General features: G+C 43.1%; 1 protein-coding gene across 3 annotated transcripts in view; it reads right to left on the minus strand.

The window, feature by feature from the left end:
* LOC114618064 (zinc finger protein OZF-like) overlaps positions 1-7,031 on the minus strand; it is a 30,546-nt gene extending 23,515 nt beyond the window's left edge. For all 3 annotated transcript variants that reach the window (XM_028763686.1, XM_028763687.1, XM_028763688.1), the window contains exons 1-2: positions 6,922-7,031; positions 6,607-6,686 (exon numbers count right to left, since the gene is read on the minus strand). The gene's annotated coding sequence lies outside the window, so the exon portion shown is untranslated. The remainder of the gene's footprint in view (positions 1-6,606; positions 6,687-6,921) is intronic.
* Between the last annotated feature and the right edge of the window lie 1,028 nt (positions 7,032-8,059).

The raw sequence follows: 8,059 nt of genomic DNA on the forward strand, positions 1-8,059 counted from the left end.
TGTATTCTAGTACACAGATGTTCCCTGGGGTCCCAGGTGTCCTGGAGACCCTAAAATATGCAGCTGTTTAAATCCCATATGTAAAAACCATATTCTATCTGTGTATTACTTATATACATCGTGATATGATATCACCAACTACTCAAAATATCTAACAGTTTTGAGACTGTAGTTCAGTTGGCAGAGTACTTGCCTAGCATGTATGAAGCCCTGTGTTCAATCCCTGGCACAGCACAGCCAGGTCCTAGAACATGAAATCTCAGCACCTATGAAGTATAGTTAAAGATCAGGAGTTCCAAGATTATCCCTGAGCTAGATGGAGGTATTGCACGCCTTTAACCCTAGAACTTAGAAGGCAGAGACAAGTGAATCTGAGTTAGGGGGCAGCCTGGTCTACAGAGTGAGTTCCAGGGCAGCCAGGGCTACACAGAGAAACCCTGTCTCTGGGGATGGGGGTACGGTGGGGTTTAATCCCTAACTATTAATTTAAAGGCAAGGCTGGGCAACATGAGACCCTAACTAAAAAAAACAAAAAAAATCATAATACAACAACATACATGTTATGTGGCTGCCATACTATATTGTTACGGAAATAATGGTAAAAAGTCTATACACGCACCACACTGATGCAACCAGAATACCAGCATTTAGGAGGCTAAGGCTGGAGGAGTGCAAGTTCAAGGCTAGCCTGGACTACACAGTGAGTTCCAGGACAGCCTCAGCTTTATAATGAGACTGTTCCCCCCTTCCAAAAAAATAAAAACCTGTACCCCACCACCCAGCAAAAAAATCCAAATGGATGGGGTGGTGTAGGCATGTAGGCCAGCAGGCAGGAAGAGGACAGTGAATTTGAGGCTATTCTGAGCTACACAGCAAAACTCCCTCTCAAAAAAAGATTCAACAACTACCCACATAATACATGTCAGAACAATGTTAACCGATCTTTTAACACAGAGCCTATGGAAGGCTGAATCACAACTTTACATGACATGATCTCCCCACAGAAATGGAGTGGGAATGTAGAGGAGTGCATGTGAAACTGACTCCACACAAGGAATTTTGTCTTCAGTTCCAGGAACCTAGATTTTTGACTCCAGGGACAGCATTCCTCAGGAGACACTAGAAATGAGAATGTCACCTGGCCATTTGAGCTTTGTCTAGAACCAAATTCCTAATCAAAAGGCAAAATGACACTAACCTAGTGACTACAGCAATTGTTCCCAAGTACCAAAGAGAAAGTGGGGTACAGGGAAACTTCTGAGCAAAAGGAAGTTTGGAGTCTCATAAGTCCATGATGCATAAAGTTAAAAGAAAGTGGCAACTAAAAATAAAACAAAGGAAAGGGGCTGCAGAGATGGCTCCAGGGTTAAGGACATGTACTGCACAGAACCAGAATTAGTTCCCAGCACCAATGTTGACAGCTCGCAACTGCCTAGAACTCCGACCACAGGGAGATCCAACTCCTCTAGCCTTTGGAGACAGACAGACAGATACAAACACACACTTATAAATATATTAAAAGGAGAGAGAACGGAAGTCACTCTGAGGATGAAGGGTGTTCTGTCAGATATATAACCCAGAACAGTGTTCTTGCTGAGGGGAAATATGGAAACATTACCTGAGGAGGAGGAAAAAAGGTAAAAAGCCAGGGGCGGTAGCATACATACATCTGTAGTCCTAACAACTGGGAAACCATGGCAAGAGGACAGGGAATTCAAGGCCAGCCTGGGCTGCAGTCTGAGGCTAGCCTATGCTACAAGAGAACAGCTGCAGTCATTTCCCATTGGATTGTAATAACTGTGTCCAAGTAGTCAATCTCCTTTCCAGTTTTTTTTTTCAAATACTGGAGATTAAACTTGTTTTTAATTCTCCATTTGAAAGTATCCTTATGTAACCCGTGTTGACCTTGCACTCAAAATCCTACCTCTATGAGATTCAGCTTCGAATTCAGCTCCCAGCATCCTTTCTGGTATTGTAAGTGAAACCTAAGGCCTCACATATGCTATCACTGGGACAGCCAACCCTCTTTTTTTACTTATTTTAAGACAAGCACTCACTACATCGATCACGCTGACCTTGAATTCACTTTACAACCCTTAATGGCTTTGAATTTTCAATTTTCTTACGCTGACTTCCCAGTAGCTAGGATTGCAGGTGAGAGCTAGCATCCTAGCTCTAATTTAACCTTTGGTAACAATGCTATTTACCCGGAATGCCTGTCAATGTGAGAATTAAAGGATATGGCTTGTAATAGTGATACCATATCTACTGGGAACTGTATCTCCTCGCTTTGAGGAAGAGTTACAATTCGCTTTGTATGTTTTAGGTAGAAGAGAGGCTTGTTAGTTACTATTACAAATGTCAAATACATGGAAAAGAGCTGAGCAACCACACTGTAACAGACTGTTGCAGTGCGCCTCAAGTTCTTCTTCCACACATGCTCTTTCCCCTCCATCTTTGCTACGCGCTACATACATAGCTCAGGTGGGTCTTGAACTTAAGTTCTTCCACCTTCACCTTTCAGAGGTGCTAGAATTACAGTTGTTCATCAATATACTCAGTCATGTGACATTTTAAATGTGTTAAAACTTACTACACACTAATTAATAAGGATGCTCTCTCTTTTTTATTCATTTCCAACTCCCTGAAACAGGGTTTCTGTGTAACTCTACCTGATCTAGAACCCATTCTGAAGGCCAGGTTGGCCTTGAACTCACAGAGCTCTGCATGCCAAGTGCTGGACTCAAAGGTGTGTATCACCACTGCCTGGCCTCTTTTATTTTTTCCCCTACCCTTCTCCCTCTAGTTCCAGCCCTGCTCGCTCCAGCCCAAAGGTTTTTTTAGTTTGTTTTGTTTTTTTTTTGGTTTTTGTTGTTGTTGTTTTAATTATATGTAAGTACACTGTAGCTGTCTTCAGACATACCAGAAGAGGGCATCAGATCTCATTACGGATGGTTGTGAGCCACCATGTGGATGCTGGGATTTGAACTCATGACCTCCGGAAGAGCAGTCAGTGCTCTTAATCACTGAGCTATCTCACCAGCCCTCTTTATTTTTTAAAACAAGTGTTTTCTAATGAATTCAGAATCTAGATCTGGCTGGGGCAGGCATTCTTGTATAGAAGACAGAAATACAGTTCAGCGGGGGCACTGGTTCTGCATTCACAGAGCCCAAGGGGTAGGAAAAGAAATTCATCTGTATGTGGTATGTACTATCAATCTATCCTACCAATTTGGTAAGATGATTCTCCTGTCTCCACCTACTGAAACCCAGGATTGCAGGAATGCATATCATATTCAAGTTTATGAAGAACTAGAGAAAGACCCAGGGCTTCGACATTCTAGGCAAGCGCTCTGCCAGCTGAATCGTATCTCCAGTTCCCACAGTTGTTTCTAATTGAATACAATTTTAGATAAGAGTTGTGAGTACTTTTAATATTCATATTTTCTTTTAATTTTAAACTAACACTGTATCAAGATATACACATTTGAAAATTTAGCAGATACTACCAATAGTTCAAATTATATCTTCACTAAACTCTGTCACCAACAGTACATGTATAACCTTACCAACTGTATGGTAACAACTCTTTTTTTTTTTTTTTTTTTGGTTGGGGGGGGTTGGTTAGATTTTCTGAGACAAGGTCTCATGTAGCCTAGGCTTACCTAGAAGTCAATATGTAGCTCAGGTTGGCCTAGAACAGAACTCAAGCTCCTCCTGCCCCCACCTTCTAAATACTGGGATTATAGGTATGCACCACTATGCCTGGCTTTCTGTCCTCTTTTCTTTCTTTTTTTTGACTCGTCTGATACCATCAATTTTTATGTCCCTTAAAAGGCAAATACAGACCATAACATGGACATTGTCAAGCCAAAGTATCCCCTGACATTTTCAGATACACCACCCTGGCAGGTGAGTCTTCTGGTCATTTACCCCTGGAGTGGCTCCAACTGGTTCAGTAACTGTAAGTAGTCACACAGGACTGGTTCCTCCTGTAAGCAGAACTAGAACATTCCCCCAGGGAAACTGAGTCCTCATTAGGATTGGGGAACCCAAAGCAGTCTAAACACACTCCAAGAGGTTTTGACTATTTAGAAACACAAACATTTCCTAAGATTAATAACTAAACAGATGAATTTTCTATTCTGTTTTGTTTTGTTGTGGTAGCTATTTTATTTTATGAGTATTTCACCTGCACTTATGTCTGTCTGTACACCACTTATGTGCCTGGTGCCCATGGAAACCAGAAGAGGGCACTGGATTCCCTGGAATTGGAGTTACATATGGTTGTGAGCTGCCCTGTGGATGTTAGAAATTGAACTCAAGTCCTCTGCAAGAGCAGCCAGTGTTGTCAACCACTGAGCCCCTTGTTTGTCTTGCTTGATAGTCCTGAGTTGCCTCAAATTTGCAATGATACTCCTGCCTCTGTCTCCACTACCCATCTGCTAGAATAAGATTTTGTGTACCAACAAAACAAAAAAAAGAGTGAATTTACTGTCAACCCTGGCATTAACTCTTGAAGCTCTCCTCTTGCACTGTACAAACACAATTACTCACTGCTTACCATATTCCCTTACCTCCTACGCCCTTCTCTTCCAACGTGGTTATTCTTTTACCCTGTCATTTAGTCTCAACTCAGATAGAATTCACTTCTCATGGGAGTGAATATGATCAAAATACATATGATCAAAATGAATTATTAAAATGTCATAATAAACCCATTATTTTATACAATCAACATTGTCAAACAAAAAGATACACGGAACATCTGTGCTGATGGGGAGGAGGACAAAGATGAGGAGGAGGGGAGAGAGGAGGAAGAAGAGGAAGCAGCAGTAGTCACCCCAGCCCCAGAGAAATGGCTGAGTGTGTAAGGCATTTGCCACCAAGCCTAAAAACCTAAAGTTCCCCGAGTTCAATTCCCGGGACCCACATGATGAAAGGAAAGCATGGACTCCTGACACATACTCCAGGATACACATGCACTCACATCATACAAAATAAAATGTAGTGTAAGCAGTTAAAAGACTGGGGATATAACTCAGTACAGAGCACTTAATATATCATGTCCAAGGCCCTAGCTTCACCACCCCCAGTCTCAGTCTCTGCCTGTCTGTCTGTGTCTTTCTCACACACTCACCCACCCCCCCATCCCCCCACACACACCTTACCTTCATGTACTCTCATAACAAGAGTGTATTAACTCAGAAACTCAGTAGAGTCTATTAACTTCCAAAGCTCTCATCAATTGGTAATACATTTATTCAGTACTGTAAGAATAGGCTTAAGCTGCATTTTTTTTTTCACTACCTCCCCTTTGCTGTCGTGCTGAAGATGAAACCCGGGGTCTCACACTCTCTAGGCAAGAGCTATACCACTTCACCCAGAAATAAGCATCAGTTAGTCTACAGGGGAAAAAAAAAAAATCAAAAATGAAGAAAAAATTTTAAATGGAGAAAAATGCCAACAGAAACAAACCATCAAAATATACACAGAAATGGAGAAAATACACACCTCCTTAAAAAGTTACTATAACAAACAACATGATCCACCCTAGGTTCAAAGATCCTAAAAAGACATCTGAAAATTTCAATGATAACCTTAAAAGGAGGATTGAAGACTTATCAATTAAAAGTACAGACTGCTCTTCCAGAACCATAGATCTGGCTCCCAGCACACCAGGTGGCTCACAACCTCCTATAATCCAGCTCTGGGGATCCAATACCCTTTTGTGACATCTCAGGGTACTGCACTCGAGGGCATAAACCCACACCCCATACTTAAACGTCTAATTTTTAAAAATTAACAATTTAGAATATATTAAACAACAACAAAATGCCTTAAAAATGTCTGGGTTTATATATAGCTCAGTGGTGGAGAGCTTACCAAACATACAAAGCCCTAAATTCAATCTCCACTAAGAAAAAACAAAGAAACTTTGAAAAGATCTTAGATGCAGAAACATCCAAAAACCTATATAACACTGAAGGATTCTGATTTCACACAAAGAAAATACTAGGTAATACTGTTGTTTTTAATGATCTTGGCTGAAAGATCAGTATTAAGGTCTTACTGGGTCAATACGTTCATTTTTTTAGAAAATGTATTACCCCATTATGTAAAAGTATCATGCCTGAAATTCTGAACTTATTCTCAAATAGTTCAACATAAACTCTATTTTATTTTTCTTTGGAAAAACCAAACAGTTCAGTGCTAACCTAACAAAGCCTCCATTTTTTAAAGTCTGCAAGAAGGCACAGGCCTAAAACATTCAGACAATAGCTAACTATTTGGGCTAGGGTGTAGCTCAGCAGGAGAGTCCTTAGCATCATGAGGCTCTGAGTTGCACCCCCAGCATCAAATGAAGAGTAACTTGGTATCCTTACTTTTCTTCAACACAAAGACCCCAATCTTTGTACGTTTATATTTACATACAGATTTAATGCACCCTGCAAAAGTCTACAACCAAGTTGCCTTTTTAAAAAATCAGAATGCAGTGTGTCTCAGTTAAACGTATGTCCCACGAAAGCGAAATAATCGGATAAAGCATTCCTTTCCACACACACAAAAAAAGAAAAACAGGAGGAAAAGGTTGTCCTCACCCACCTTTGCTCGGCTGCAGCAAACAGAATCGCCCGGTCCAAGAATGGAAAAATGTGATGCCAATGGCGAAAAGTCTATTCTTTCTGGGGAGGAAAACAATTCCACGAAGGTTACTTTACACGGGCTTTAGAAGAAAGGTGGATGCAAACAGCTCAGGGCTGAGTCGTGATGCGCACTCGGGCCGCGGCACCTGGAAAGGCTGCAGAGCCGGGGAAGCCGCCTGACGCCGCGAGCCGAGCTCGGCCCGCCTCCCCGCAGAGGCCTACCGAGTCCTCTCCCTCCCCGTGCCGCCCCCGCATCGCCTCACCGAATCCTCACCGAGCTGCGTGGAGAGCCCTCAGACAAACGCCGAGAAGGTCTCAGAGCTCGGAGAAAGGGGGGGGGGTCACTGATCGTGACGTCACTTCCATTTCCGGCTCCGAGTTCTCGGCCACGTTGGAGCTCTCCAGGCTGGAGAGAAAAACTTGTTTGTTCCCGCGTCTCCACAGTTGCAGCCTTTTTCGGGTGGTTTCATAAGGGGAGTTGAGACTGGAAAAGAGCCGAGAGGTCGAGGTCAGAAGCGAGACCTTGAAGGGGGAACAGTGCGGGGGCGGGGCGAGAGGCGGGACCAGGCTGGGGTGCGCCTTGGTTGATGGCGGACCGGTGGGGCGAGGATGGGGGTGGGGACGCCCCGGTGGAGATGCTGCTGACAAAAGCTTTTCTCTCCCGCCTCTCCCTCACGCTCGCGGTGCCCTTAGCCATGTTGCACAATCTGCCAACCCTGGAAAAATGATCCGTCTGCTCCATTGAGTTATTGCTGTCTCCAGACACCTTTATGTCGACCTGTTTTTGTGTGTCTCTGGACACTGTGCTAACACCTCAGTCGTTGATTCTGTCGTGTTTTCAGGATAAAGATTCTTACAATCACCACCCAGGACTCAATTAGCAGAGCCCCAGCCTAACGTCACGAAGCCCTGGGATCCATCTCCAGTACTTGGGAGATGGAGACGTGGTTCAAGGCCAGCCTTGGCTACATAGTAAATTCAAGGCCAGCCTGCCTGGGATACATAAAACCCTGTATCCAAAATGCTTAGTTCCTGACTTTTTTTTCTAACTTTTAGTAATAGTGGGGTATGTGTATGTGCGTGCATGTGTTTAACAGAATAAGCAGGCGTGTACATGACAATGTATGGAGGTCAAGGGGCAACTTCCAGCAGTCAGTTCTCTTACCATGGGTTTTAGGAAATGGAAGTCAGCTTCTTTCACCCACTGAGCCAGCTCTTTGGCCCAAACGACTTCATTTTTAAAGGCAGTTTAACAACTTGGATGTTTTCTATTTTTGGAGCAATTCAGAGTAAAACTAGGTCAGGCATGGTGCTATGCACCTTTCATCCAGCCCCCAGGAGGCAAACACAGGTGGATCTCTGTGAGTTCAAGGCCAGACAGGGTTATAAACGATTTCATAGTTTCATATGGA

The sequence above is a fragment of the Grammomys surdaster genome, unplaced genomic scaffold (genome assembly GCF_004785775.1).
Source record: "Grammomys surdaster isolate TR1022 unplaced genomic scaffold, NIH_TR_1.0 140, whole genome shotgun sequence".
Lineage (NCBI taxonomy): Eukaryota > Metazoa > Chordata > Mammalia > Rodentia > Muridae > Grammomys > Grammomys surdaster.